The following is a 15849-nucleotide window of genomic DNA, read 5'->3' as shown; positions in this document are numbered from 1 at the left end:
GAATCCCACCATCAGCTCTTCTGGTAACCAACAATGGACAGCCCAAAACAATAAAAGAACATCCTCTCCTCCCACAAGGAACATCTGATAACTGAAGAACCCGCGACTGAGAAGTTGACACTCTGCACTCACGTGGCGCTGAGGCTGGCAAAATCCTCAACTCTCGTTGCCCTGACAACAGTAACGCCCGAACTCTCCTGCCCAATCCACAACAGACAATAACCCTAAACAACACCCAAACACACCCTTCTTCCAGACCACAGACCACCTCTCAGGAGCCTTTAAAAGACTTAATGTTTAACTAATTGCTGCCTTTTTCTCGGGAATCTTTTGATTGATGACCCTGGATCCAGCGAAACAAGCAGGTGATAGCCAAGACATCTACATACCCATGTCTTGACCACCAAATCCCACCATCAGCTCTTCTGGTAACCAACAACGGACAGTCCAGAACAATGAAAGGACATCCTTGAATGTGCGCCCTCGCTCCACATGCCTTTCTCAGTCCCAAAATACTTAACGTGTGACTCGAGACCAGAACAGGAAGTAACTGTGAGCGGTTACCATGGAAATGAACAAATAGTGAGAATCCTTTCTAACATTTTCTATTCAAAATGTTCTTCATACATGAATACAACATTCTTCATTCGACAAACATTATGAGGCAATAACAAAACAGTAACGCACAGACACTATGGAAACTAACTTTAATCAGATTACTGGTTTGGAACAATGAACGCATTAGATTGGTCGTTACAGTGTCAACAGTGTATGACGATATCTGCATGCTAGCCTTTTCTTATCACTTGGTCATTCATTTCCTACGTAAAGGGCCTACACAAGCATTCTGTCTCATGCACTCATATTTTAGATGTATTTTATTATTGTTACGCTATGGTTTTAATATCTTTATTCTGTACTAAAACAATAGAAGCAGGCATATCTACGATTATCGATGAGCATTAGAGCTGAAACGAATACTCGAGCAACTCGAGTTTATAAACTGATCCGAGTAATTTGATTCACCTCTAGGAATCGTTTCATTTTGCCAGATCTAAGCATCACGTTTGCCTGGACTACTTTTAATGCGGGACAACGCGCTGATGTCACGTGCGTAGAGGAAGACGCAATAAAAAAATATAAAAAACCTTTCTGCACCCGACAGCCGCTACAAACTATGCCGTCGTTGCTAAAAACTAGCCCGCATGATGCGGTGGTAGCAGGTAGCATCTGATGCGTCTCATAGATATCACATGTATGTTGAACTAGATGCAAAATGACAGAGTCAGCGGTGTTGGTAAACAGCCGCCATCTTAAAGCAGTACACTTCTTAGTGCTAATAAATAAGATTAATGTTACTGTCACTCGCTCACGTACGTAACGTTGGCCCTGCGGAGGTTTCTATTAAGACCACTGTTGATGTGTGGCTAACGTGTCTAACATACAGGCTTTATTTAATCTGTGAAACATAGCGGCGTAGAGTGATGAGGGTGTAAAATGAAAATATGATACAGCTAACTGTCAGTTTTAGCTCAGTAGTCATTGCTGGATAAAACATCAAGTAGCACTGGCCCCTAATGTGCTCCAATACAGCAGGTATCATACTGTAACGTTGACAAAGAGTCACCCGGTTCGTTAGATTGCAATTATTTCTTTTTTGGGAACTTGTGGAACGACAACAACAACAGGAAGGCACGTCTCTCGCTCTCCCGCACCTCCCTCACCCCCGCACGTCACGCGGTGCATTCCGGAACGCATGCAAATATCCCCGCCATATTATAACCTGATATGTTACAATACATTTATTTTGAACACTGCAAAAATTCAAAATCCTATCAGGACTTACAGTTTAGACTAACTTAAAACTTAAGTAGAACTTAAAAATGGCTTGACACAAATTGAAATTCAATTGAAACACGTGGGAAAAACTTTTAAGTGATGTGTGTTATCAAGCGTAATGGCATTTTTAGGTAAGAAATATATATTTTTTTTTATGCAGTAAATTGGTCTTTTATTCTAGTCACTTCTGAGAGGCAATTGTTGGCTGTTTTCAACAATGTACATCGAAAATAAAGACATTGATTGACTGAAAATAGTTCAATATTAGATGAAATGTCTTTTTTTCTCATGTATATTTATAATTGCTCTTTACCTAAAAATATGTTTTATCCGATTACTCGATTAATCGATAGGATTTTCAGTCGTTTACTCGATTACAACAATATTCGATAGCTGCAGCTCTAATGAGCATGTTCGCATAAATACCATTTCCTTTCAAAATGTAGATGGAAAGATTTGTCGAGTCACAAAATGCTATGACAACATTCTTCAATTGTCAATTGTCGCATGTGAAATGACGAAAAGAAAAAGTTGTAAGTGGCAGTATACCGTCGGTGTAGAACAAGTGGGAAATGCTCTGATGTGAGTTCCAAAGCCTCGGAAGACTGTCTGTCTGCACCCTAGTGACGCAGATTCCCTAATTGAGTGTTAATTGGCTGCTAATCATGGAGCACGTTCCCCCACAGAGACACCCCCCAGATGTCACAAGATGAAGGTGTGCGAAACAGAGTGCGCATTCCCCATTTATGCGGCATACGCTACTTGTTGTTCTATTGGCATCTGTTTCCTAGCGTTTAATGACTTACAGTGACAATTAAACACGACTTGCAGGGCTGCTTTGTTAGAGTTCGCATCAAAATGAAGAAAAAAAAAGGCATCCTTACTTGACTCCTCACTGATTATTAAACATATATTCTTCCCGAGAGACGAGACCCTATTTACCATCGTAGCTTTTGTCCAGGGCATTAAAAATTAAACAATGTTTCACAGTGTAAGTCAAGAACAATTTGCTTGGAGTTTCGTGTGCATACATTTCATAACAGCAAGATTGGAGTTCAACCGCACTTCGTAACCCGTATTCAAAAACGAAAGTACGCATCTTGTATTGAGCTTACAAAGGATGCACTTTGGCCCATATTAATGTGCAACTAAAAAATAGTGTTTGATTTGTGGAAAGAACAAATACTGGTCAGAATTTTTCACATAAGGCTTAATCTTCAAGTTAGCGGGGGTTTATTTAGTAGATGGAGTTGATTTCAACCACCACTGACTCGCGCAAATTTAGCCACTTCGTAGCCCTGACACTAACAAATAACTGACAAAGTGCATGGAATTTGTTGAAATCAACTCCACCGACTAATTAAACCCCCGCTAACTCAAAGATTAAGCCTAATGTCAAAAATTCTGAACTTCAGGTTAAGTTTCAGGGGTTCATAGCATATCAGTTCCAAAGTAACACAATACAAATTGACTGCACAATAATCAACAACACACAAATGAATTGCACAACACAAATGTGGGGTGGGCCCGAATGCGCGCGCACAACTCGCAAGTATGGCATACACACACGTGGTCAATTAAGCACCTTACACTCAATCTGACTCACAACACATCCCAAAGATGCTAAACGAACACGTCACCTCAAGGCATAAATGTAACGATGACTACCCGCAGTTTCAACAGCAAAGCTATGAAACGGCCGCGCATGTAGCAGCTCCAACCTATCGCTAGAACCCTCCATAATGAAGGAAAAATACTCACGAACATTCATGGACGAATACAGATCAACATTCCATCGCTTATCTCATCAGGTGGCTGCACTCGATTCGAATGTGCACCCGCGATCCTCATGCCTATCTCAGTCCCAAAACTCGCGTGTAACTCGCGACCAAAACAGGAACTATGAATGGTTACCATGGAAACAAAATCGTAGTGGGAAATGTTGGGTCTAAAACACCTTCTTCAATTTAGCTGTTGACCCAGAGCGAGGTGACAAAGGCAGGACACAAGGAGGCAGGAGTCAGAGAGTAGACTTTTACCAAGCTGCAGTTTGGGGAGAGGTCTGAGATCGGGCAACGTGACTAAGAGCGTCTCATCGAAGTCTCTCTCAGAGCTCCCCGCGCTGCTGACTTTTATTAAAGGGCTTGTTGCTGGGCAGAATATAGTTACAACACTGTTGTCCAACGTGGCAGTTTCGATCAGGCAAGTTCCTTATTCTACTCATTGATTAAATTAACAGTCACACTCATTGATTAAATCAACAGTCACACTCTTGAGCGAGCAACATAACATTGTTTGGAACACACATTTGCACTCGAAGTAGCTTGGTGGAAAAGTACTGAGACGTTGTGTGATGAATCAACATATGTGTGTGTATCTATCAGCAGAATGTGAGCAATTGCCGGTAATAAAAATGTAAGCACATGTTTATGGGCTAAAACAGTATTCTTCATAATAGCTTGGGAGAGCGCGTATAATAGCTGTGGGAGAGCAAACTTGTAAAATCCGCAGAGTATAATGGTCATACAATCAAGCATATTTTACAGAACCATTCTACAATTACTAGGCAATAACAAAATAACACACAGACACAAAGGAAACTAACTTTAATCAGATTACTAATTTGGAAAAACGAACGTGTTAGATTGCTCGTTACTGAAAGAAAGTAATCAGATTACAATGCGGAAGTGACAACACTGGTGATCGATCACATGGTGTCTGAAAAGCACCCAAAAATTGCCGTCAACATTACTCGAAAGTGACGACCTCAAACTCTCTTGTTTTTTTTGGGCACCAATAGACCACACAAAAACGGATATATGATCATTTTAATTTGATGGTAGAAAACGTTTTCATCTGTGCAAAACACTAGAGGGCACTCATGTTCTTGGGACGGGACATCTGACTGCTTAATAACAGTTCATATACAGGTGGTCCCCGGGTTTCGACATACTCAACTTAAGCAATTTCAACTTAACGACGCAGGAGTCTCGCACGCCATGTTGTCTCCAGTCGTTATTTGCTTTTATATTAGTCGCATAATCACTACCTTATTGTACCTCACAGTATCTTATTTTTAACTTTATTTTATTAGTATGACGTGTTATGTCCTCACTAATCGTGAAGTTGTTCAGCTTTACAAACAGCAAACAAGGCAATTGTGCTTTTCAAAGCTTTTTACTTCCTTTAGTTTTGACAATTTGTAAAGCTGAAACACACATACAGCCTGTACACTTATGCTCAAAACAACACACATTTTAAGAATAAAACACTTGACACAAAAAAAAAAAATCATGTTCAAATGTCCATTTAGTCTGATAAATATGTAAATTTAGTTGATTAAATTAGCCCAATATGCCTAACAAAAGTCAGCTAGCTTAAATGCTACGAATACTAACGTATTTACAATTCTCATAGCAAATTGCTCACACATAACTTCACAAACTGCAGCTCTAAACTTAATGACAAATGCATAAACAAACATATATTAGCTGAAACAACTTACAGCCTGATGTGGGCAAAACCAGTGCAGCTATCCTTTATTATGTGAGACGTCTGAGTGCTACTGTGTGGAAGCATTATTGAACGACAGTCAAGCCAGATCCAACGGTGCCACCAGAGGGCAGTGTTTCCTCCACCATTAAACAAAATACTTTTTGGATATATATTTTTCTAAAGGGTTAATTGTGACTTACGCAGAAATGTGCTAACGTCGCCAGCATAGGAACGAAACTCATTTGTAACCCGGGGACAACCTGAATGTATTTTTGTGTATTTTTTGGCCTACTATGGTAATGTAATAGGTCATAGTAATAAGAGTTCATATTGATGATAAAAATGTAGCAGGCAAGATACCCAGCCTGGGCATGTTGGACATTTTATATGCTATAAAAGACACACACACACAAAAATGGGCTAAGGACCTTAAGGGTTAAATGATACCGTTTTTTTTTTTTCTTTTTCTTTTTTTTTTATTATTAAGCAGGAAATATTTTTAATTAATTCTAGTATTTTTAAAACTAGGTATTAAAATACATTGCTGATACAAGTAGTCCCTGGATTAAGACGTACCTGACTTACGTGATTTCGACGCCGGAGTCTCGTCAGCTACTTTGTCTCCATTTATTTTATTTTATTTTGTAAATAATGATAACTTTTGTTTTGTGATACATGCTTTTATTTTGACGCAGGAAGCAGAGTGCAGGTAGTACTTCTGCACGTGAGTAAGAGCGCATGTACGCACGAAGAAGAACACATTTGCGCACACGAAGAAGAGCGTATACGCACACGCGAGGATGTCGAGCAGCTGAGTGCTTGTGAAGCATCCACAGAGGCAACACCAGCATGTAACACCTTTTGTACGGTTTATTGTGCATTTTCATTTGTGGTCAAATAGTTTATGTGATTGTTTTCGATGATGTGCGAACCCTAATTGATACATGCTAATTGTTTGTGTGGATTGTTATAGCTGTATCAGTAGCGAGTAATAAACTCAGTAAGAAACTGATTTAATTTATTTTAGTTTCATTCTGCAAATGTTGTCATGAACATCTGAATAAAGTCAGCACACCACACGGACGTCTGATGATGCGGGAAAATATTACATTATACTTTTGTAATGTATGATTGCTTCTGTGACATAGATTGTAACAACTTCTACTGTTTTTCACCTTGTTCCCATAGTTAGGAGACGCGCTTCAGAATCTCACGAGATAACTTGTTTTCCACCATAGTATTGTTTTACTACACGACTGGGTCCCATAGTTACACGCCTGGGTCACATAGAGATAACTTGTTTTGCACCCATAATATTTACCACTTGTTGGCATCTGTTGCAGCACAGCTCATTTGTCCCATGTGAAAAGCCCTTTTTCAAGGAGGCTGAACCAAAAGTAGCTTAAATGTTTATGATTGGACGGGGCCGCGCCGCTCGGGGGTGGAAGTTGTCCTCTCCGCCTCCGGGGGGTGCGTCCCTATAAAAGCCGAACATTTCCGGGCGACCAGTGAGGTCTACCAGCGGGTCACGTACGGATCGCCTGGCGTTTGTCCTTTTGCCGCTTTACTGGAGTGTTGTTGGCTTCCCACTCTTTTGTCACGGTAAGCGATTTTCATTTCTAAGGGACACTCTGATGTGCTGTAACAGTAACGTGGGGGTGTGAGGTTGGCAAACTCAGACTTAGCGTGAGGTTACTACTTGCTGTGCTTGTTTTTGATACCTGTTTGCTTGCTCTTGTGGGATTGTAATCAATAAATCACATATATTCTGCAATTGTCATAAATAAACATTGTCTATTGAGCAAAAGTGTGTCCGTTACTGATTCACCGCGAACCTGAAATGTCATACAACATCTGACATCGTCATTTCGGAGCTTAGCTCGCTGTCTAGCTAGGACTTAGCGCCAACGTCTTGGCTAGGACGGTACAATGTCGTATAATACATGTTCTAGATAGTTATTTTGAGATTTGTGGGATATTTGGGGGTATTAAAGTGTTAATTTCGATTTACGTGGAAATTCTGGTTATGTCGCCAGCGCAGGAATGGAAGTCGTTCGTAACCCGGGGACTACTAATTATTGTTTGCACCTAATGAATTCAGGTTTGAGTCAAATAATAAAAACAAAACACTTCTCTCATACACAAAAGAGAACTAAAGGGTGGCGGTTCTTGACCACCTTATTTTTTTTTTTTTTTTTTTATGGAGTTGGCAACGCTACTCGTAACCAACTTTGATAATCAATTACGTAAGAGCTGCATGGTCGTATTTTGTACGACAATGTAGTCTACTGATCATGTTATACTGTTGTGTCATGTCAAGTTATATACCGACTGCACTACAATTCAATTACATACACTGCTGTTACCTTTACTCTGCATTGCACAGTGGTAGCTGAATAGATAAAGAACACAGCATGTAAAAGCAGTTTTGACAAGGGCATTCAAGGAGTACAGTACTCACAGCTCTGTATTCTCTAATCCATTATTTTTTTCCCCCCTAACTACATGTCCTCTCCCTTCCCAGAGCAATATTTTGGGCTAGTAAGGTTCACGGGAATCCATCAGTTATGATGCAGGTCATCAGCGTAAAGCCTGTTCCAGCTCGCAGAAGGAACTGACAGCCAACACAGTAATGGGATTCAAACTCGTGCCGTTATATAGCTGAGAGGCCTGCTCAGGAATGTTTGGATTCTGAAGAAGGCAATACCTGACAATACCACTTTCTGTGGTAATGAAACAAGATTTAAATATCGACTACAGGGACTGCCGGCGGGAGCAAAACGACAGGGGGAGTGAAAGAAAAGGCGCGGGTGTAAAGACAATGAAATAAAAGATTAAATTCAACAAGAAAGGGGAAGGAGAAGTGCGATGGAATGAAATAAAAAGAGGTTGGTAACAAAGAAAGCACAAAACCAGGTTTGACACCTTCATTATGACTAGACTTCAACACTTGGAGGGGAATTCAAGCTCAGCTCAATATGAATGAGCCTCTCTCTGTCTGTATTGTGTCCTAATTTCTCATTGCTTTTGTCCATATTGTGAATTTGCACTTATCTAACCAACAAATACAATTATGCAATTAGAACAAATTTTGTGTCCCTTAATCTTTAATACCACTTTAAGTTGTCTAGAATAGACAAAACATCATCAATAATAATATAATGGAAATTATACAATGATTATCTTCTTTTACATTTATATGACCATTTACAGTGGGGCAAACAAGTATTTAGTCAACCACCAATTGTGCAAGTTCTCCTACTTGAAAAGATTAGAGAGGCCTGTAATTGTCAACATGGGTAAACCTCAACCATGAGAGACAGAATGTGGTAAAAAAAAAAAAAAAAAAAAAAAACAGTAAATCACATTGTTTGATTTTTAAAGAATGTATTTCCAAATTAGAGTGGAAAATAAGTATTTGGTCACCACAAACAAGCAAGATTTCTGGCTGTCAAAGAGGTCTAACTTCTTCTAACTGTCATGTACAAGACGGAGGACCCAGTTGCGTATCGCAGAGACAGGATTTTATTGAGGTTGACATGCAAGGGAAAACTATCAGGTCAAGCGGCAATGGTGAGTTGCCATGCAAGCATATGTTGAATCCCTGACGACCTGACACTAGTAACATGTGACAAGAGCTTTGTGATGCATGAGTGTGAAGCAATATGCTGAAATATCAAAAGGTGTCACATTAATACATGCAATGTGATGAAACAAAATTATATGATGAAACATTACTAGCTGAAACCTTGATAAAAGACAGAGAACATTACTAGCTGAAACCTTGATACATGACACTAACGAGGTCTAACGAGGCTATCCTGTAGTATTATATCTAGAGTAGACAGGGATATTGGTGTGTTAAGCAGGGGCACAGAGTTAATTTGGACAGAATGCGGTCGTTAATAGATACTTATTTCTGTGCGGCCCGATAGCAAATGCGCCACGGACCGGTACCGGTCCGCAGCCCGGCAGATGGGGACCCTTACTTTAAGCCAATTGGCAATTGGCCAATTGGCAATTGGGGAGACGGTTAACCTCTGCTGCCACCTGTTGTTAACAATGCTGTTGTCCAACGTGCCTCCTAGCATGCATTGCAGCGCTACAGATCAAAATTCATGTTCTGTGCTAATTATTTCTCCAGTTACTGTTCCAGTTGTTTCCTTTATTGCGAGTTGTGGTTTTTGGTAACACTTTATTTGACAGTGGCACCACAACACTGTCATTAGACAATCATAAATATAACATGACACTGTCATAAGCATTAATGAATGCTTATAACAGATGTCATTTAGTGTTATCTAGCAAATGATCTCAATTTTGAATGGATGTAAAAGATCCGAGCTGGACATAAATGGAGTTAGTGACATAATTTGCTGGATGACAATTAATTACATCTGTCATAAGCATTCAGTAATGCCCTTTATAGTGTCATGTCATAATTTTGACTGTCCATCTTTTGACGCCGCTGTTAACACTAGAAGTCCCAGAGAATTCTGGTACTCCTAACAGTCCCATTTATTTATTTACATTTATTCATGGAGTTTTGCTCACTACATTTATTCATGGAGTTTTGCTCACTACTCCTACACTACACACAAAAACAAACAAATGGCCCGAATGTGTACATTGTTTTGAAATATAGCATTTTAGAACTGCAATTTGACTGTAAAGCAGGAATTGTGTCTATAGTTTAGAAGGACTGAATCATGGGCATGGAGCATGAATTGTGGTCATTGTGTCTGAAGTTAGTACAGTACTTCTCAAATAGTGGGGCGCGCCCCCCTGGGGAACAATGCCGGGGGGGGGGGCGCATGTGACCTCGGGGAACTTTTTTTTTTTTTTTTTTGCCGTACTGGAATAAAGTGTACTTGCACATCCACTCAGTAGGTGGCAGTGGCGCTCTCATTTTCAGAGTGCGCGCAGTATTTTTGAACTAAGGAAGAGCACTCAGCACACACAGACAACAGATATGAAGAGCAGTGTGCCACCGCCGTTTTCGAAAGCCGTTTTCCGACCGGACTCACTCACGCAGCGACCCACTGTCTTGTCCGGTTCTCACGTCGCCGCCCGAGAAGTGCCATTTTCGGCTTGGGATCGTCACGACGACTGCCCTCACCTACGGTTCTACCTCGGCCGCCGTGAATGCGCTTTTTTCGTGCCGTTTGCCTTTTAGCTTTGACTTTTAATACAGTGGGTGATGATGAAAGACCACTGTTTACTGTGTCTAAAAATAATTATAGCAGACAGCAAGAAGCCAAATCAATTAAGACGCCACTTAAAGACATTAGACCCCAATCTCATTGTTAAGCCGCTTGATTTTTTCAGTGAAAACGTGCCGAATATTGCCAACAATCGTCCTGCTTTGTCAGTGTTATGTCAGTAAGCCAGTGAGCATTGTTAGCATGCTAATTGCAAAATAACTCCACACCATTGCAAAGGAGGTAAATACTGTGAGCAGCAAAAATAAAAACTGTCCTGTCCAAGGACACTTTTTTCCCCCTTTTATTCAGATTTGTTTTTTCGGTCAAATTTTTTGGCACATTGTCCTCATGAGTGAATGTTTCTAATCAATTTTAATTTGGTATTATTTACTGATTTTATTACATTTTATTTTTCTGTAACAAATGGTCAAAAATGTACCTTGAGTGTATTTTTTAGTTTGGAAGTGATTTTTTTTTTTTTTAAATTCAGGCAAATTGATGCACGTCAAGTCTTCTCTGTTACAAACAAAACAATGTAAATAAAGTTATACTTTATTATAAGTTGATCTATGTTACTTTTTTCTTTATTAGAAAAAAAGGACACGTGTTAGGCAGATGCGTATTTATAATAGTAATTTTATAGACAAATGATACTATTTACAGTGGCGGCAGAGAGTTTGGGGGGGCGCGAAACATTTACGTCTTCCTTGGGGGGGCGTGACAGAAAATAATTGAGAAGCACTGAGTTAGTACTGTACAAGAAAATGGGTGAAAACTTTGAGAAAAAAAAAAAACAGGCTGAGTTTGTGGAGGAGAATATTAGGGGTATTTGTCTTGGAAAAGGCCGAGTCGGCCTCTGCTGGGTTTTCTAGTGTTAAATAAAGTGTTACCTATTAACACAAATAAATCAACAAATAAGCCGCACGACTATTAACCGCAGGATTCAAGATGAAGGAAAAATGTGGTGGCCTTTAGTCCTAAAATTACGGGACTCATAGAAGTACATTTTTCTCAAAAAGTTACTCAAGTAAATGTAAAGAGAAAAATATGATAACAAACAGTATTCATCTACGTTTTTAGTGTAAAAAACTGGAGACACAGGTACTGTATGTGCCAGTTCTATTTAGATAACTCCCGAGCTAAAAGGAGACAAGCTTGTGCGGCGGTGGGACACAAACACACCTGCGAGTCCAAAGTGACAACGTGTCTATGGGGTGGAACAGGTGTAAGAGAGCGGATGCCCTCCTTTTCCTTGCAGCTGTTACAGCTGGCCTGTTTGGCACGCATGGATGCACACATACATACAGTATGGCGCACAACAAGAGATGCACAGGTGTACAAAACAAACAAGCCCCGATCACATACAAATACTGTATTAATGTTTCACTCCAACACTCCAAGCTGTGCTAACATTGACGTTACATTATTTAGCATTTCGTGACTCGTTGCATTGTCTGTACTTTTGTTCTCTAAAAGGTTTAAAATAGCTAGAAGTGAACATGCTGTACGCACATCGTACAATTCAGTGCACCTGCATATAGTGACCCAAATACACATTCAGTTTGTTGCATGGATGTCCAGTATATACAGTGGTAGGAAAAAATATCTAAACCTTTTGGAATTTCTCACATTTCTGCACAAAATCCCCATCAAATGTGATCTGATCTTTGTCAAAATCACACAGATGAAAAAAGCTGCCTGCTTAAACTAAAACTACCAAAACATTTATAGGTTCTCATATTTTAATGAGGATATCATGCAAACAATGACAGAATGGGGAAAAATAAGTAAGTGAACCCTCTGCCTAAGGAGACTTAAAAACCAATTTTTACCAAACATTTTAAGTCAGGTGTGTGCCAAATCACTGATGAGTGGTTTGAAGCTGCTCTGCCCACTATAAAACACACACCTGGTAAGAATTGTCTCGATGAGATGGATTGCCTGATGTACATCATGGCTCAGTCAAAAGAGCTGTCTGAAGAACCGCGATCAAGGATTGTTGATTTGTCTAAAGCTGGGAAAGGATACAAAACCATCTCTAAAACTGTGGATGTTCATTAATCGACAGTCAGAGAAGTTGTCTATAAATGGAGAGAGTTTGGCACCATTGCTTCTTTCCCAAGGAGTGGCAGTCCACCAAAGATGACGCTAAGAGCTCAGCGCAGAATACTCAGAGAGGTAAAAAAAAAATCCTAAAGTGTCTGCTAAAAACTTACAGAAATCACTGGCACAGTCCAATATCTCTATGCACACATCAACTATATGTAAAACTACGGCCATGAATGGTATTCATGTGAGGACTCAATGGAGGAAGCCACTGCTGTCTAAAAAAAACAAAAACATTGTTGCTCTTTTAATTTTCGCAAAAGCACTTGGACACTCCACATATGTCTTGGCAAAATATTTTGTGGACTGATGAAACCAAAGTTGAATTGTTTGGGAGTATCACACAACTCATGTGTGGAGGAAAAATGGAACAGCTCACCAACATCAACACCTCATCTCCACCGTGAAGCATTATTCGGGGCTGTTTTGCTACCTCAGGGCCTGGACAAGCAATCAATAATGGAAGAATGAATTCAAAATATTATCAGAATGTTTTGCAGGAAAAGCTGAGGCCGTCTGTCAGACAGTTGAAGCTAAAAAAACAAAACATGGATGCTGCAACAAGACAATGATCCAAAACACAGAAGTAAATCCACTTTAGAATAGTTTTAGAAGAACAAAATACACGTTCTGGAGGGGCCAAGTCAAAGTCCAGACTTGAACCCCATTGAGATGCTGTGGGATGACCTAAAGACAGTGATTCATGCCAGACATCCCTGGAATCTGACTGAACTACAGCAGTTTTGTAGAGAAGAATGGGCCAAGATTAGTCCTGATGGATGTGCCAGACTGATCTGCAGCTACAGGAAGCGTCTGGTTGAAGCTATTGCTGCCAAAGTGGGGGCCACAAAATATTAAATGTGATGGTTAACTTACTTATTTCCCCCACTTCTGTCATTGTTTGCATACTATTCACATTACAATATGAAAACCTATAAATGTTTGGGTGGTTTTAGTTAAAGCAGACACTGTTTTTTCATCTGTGTGATTTTGACAAAGATCAGATCACATTTGATGGTGATTTTATGCAGAAATATGAGAAATTCCAAAAGGTTCAGATACTTTTTCATACCACTGTACATTATCAGCTGACAAAATAAATCATCAATTTAGAAAAGAAAAAATCTGGTATCATAATGACAAATTTGTAACTTCAATTTTCTAACGATATAGGTCTACAGTACATTGATACCAATAATGAAGTGATATCAAATCGAAACATCTAAAGTAGGTTAAAAGTATAATGGCTAACAGCTAAACAAGTTCTGGAAAAAAAAACGTCTTAGTACCTCCCCAAAAATATGTACTCTATATTATTTTTGGGGCTTTTTAGTGAGTTTATTTTATCAGACATCGCCACTGGTCTGCTTGTATATAAAAGAGAATGTATCACTGTGGTGACAAGTGCCAATAAGCGGATTTTAAGGGGGGGCCAGGACCCCCTGGTGGCTGAAAAGTGTCATTGCATGTATTGACTTTCCTATATATATATATATATATATATATATATATATATATATATATATATATATATATATATATATATATATATATATATATATATGTATATAAGTTGTAAAGCAATAAAACTGCAACAAAAATGAATAAAATGAACAAAAAACATTTTTATAATGGGTCAAAATTATTCTTCGAGCACCTTAGACAGTCATTTGCTTTGCATATAAATTAATTACAACCAAAGTTAAAATTCAGTGTTCAAATACAAATTTTTCAATCTCAAATATTTTTTCACATTCAAAAATTTTTCTATGATTGAAATGATTTTTGTTTTTTGAAAATCTCTATTTTTTATTATATATAATTTATTTTTTGATTGAATAATAAAGAAAAATGTCCTAACCAAAATGTGACCCAAACACAAATCAACATTTCAATCAAAAAAAAAAAAAAAAAACTTGACTGAAGAAAAATAGCTAACTTGTGCATTTTTTTTAAAGTTTCAAATCTATTTTTGCATTCAAACACATTTTTTGATTGAATATTAAAGACACAAATTTACCTCCATATGGCTCCGCACAGGGGATACAATTTTTGACTGGGGTAACTACATTGGCACAACACCGGCAGGCGTACCAAATTCAATGGATGACGATCATGGCGAAAAGTATTGCCTGAGCAGTCTGATTTAGAATTCCCCTCAAGAATGATGGGAAAGAAAAAACGCTCATTGTCAATTATTACCGTATTGGCCTGACTATAACATGGCCCTGATTATAGACGACCCCCTCTTTTTCAAGACTCAAGTTTGAAAAAAAGACTTTTTGAATACCAAATTAATTTTTATACAGAAAATAATTACAGTACATCTGAAACAAATGACTATAACAATATATTTGAGAGAAAAAGCATGTTATTTTGCCTCATTTAAATCTTGATATCCGAACATTTAAATATGTAAACTAAAGTGCAAGCACATTCGTAAATGAATGACTTCTGGTTTTTGAAATGTAAATAAACTAATCCATTGTAATAAAACAAAAAAAAAAATGGAATAACTGCATTAACCATCAAATTGAAGTCTTAACTGTAACTGTGAGGTCTTGAAACAAATCTGAATAAGGAAAATCATTGCAATAAAATAATGCAAACTGGTTAAACTTGAGAGTAGCTGAGATCTGTCATGACAGAACATCGCTTCAAAGATATTTGGCGCCATCTAGCGTCGTGAAAGGGTGTAATGTCGAGACCCTGAATATAAGATGACCCTCACTTTTTCAGTCTTATTTCAATGCAAAAAACATTGTCTTATATCCGGGCCAATACGGTATTATAAATATTCTTGTAAGTCAATTTTATTGCCGACATTACGTTTTTGGATCATCAACATGTTGTGCCCCCCCTGCCCCAAAGGTCAAACTCCACCTATGCAAGTGCCGTATATATATTAGGAGACATGCCAATAAAAGTTTGCACAAAAGAGCAAAGAGTCACTCATGCACCCCTATTGCAGCCCTTAATTAATTTAGACCATTAAAGACAGTGCCCATAACTTGCAACACTCTATCCTCTGTGGTTTTTAATGAGCACCTTCATATATTTTAATTGATATTGGCCTTTCCAAAGTGCTGTTTGTTCTTCAGGAATCACATTAATGAGATGGTCATTTCAGCCTTCTGTTTGAATTTCAGCCCTTTCATATCACATGGAGGAGGAAGAAGGCCACTATGTTGTCGCACTGCTCCGA

General features: G+C 38.8%; 1 protein-coding gene across 5 annotated transcripts in view; it reads right to left on the bottom strand.

Moving 5' to 3' along the window:
• The window catches only part of il1rapl1a (interleukin 1 receptor accessory protein-like 1a), a 628485-nt gene that overhangs the window by 263799 nt on the left and 348837 nt on the right, over positions 1-15849 (bottom strand). The gene's annotated exons all lie outside the window — the stretch shown is intronic.

Source organism: Corythoichthys intestinalis, chromosome 12 (genome assembly GCF_030265065.1).
Source record: "Corythoichthys intestinalis isolate RoL2023-P3 chromosome 12, ASM3026506v1, whole genome shotgun sequence".
Taxonomy (NCBI): Eukaryota; Metazoa; Chordata; class Actinopteri; order Syngnathiformes; family Syngnathidae; genus Corythoichthys; species Corythoichthys intestinalis.
Note: the sequence above shows the minus strand (reverse complement) of the source record. Positions and strands in the feature narration are given on the sequence as shown.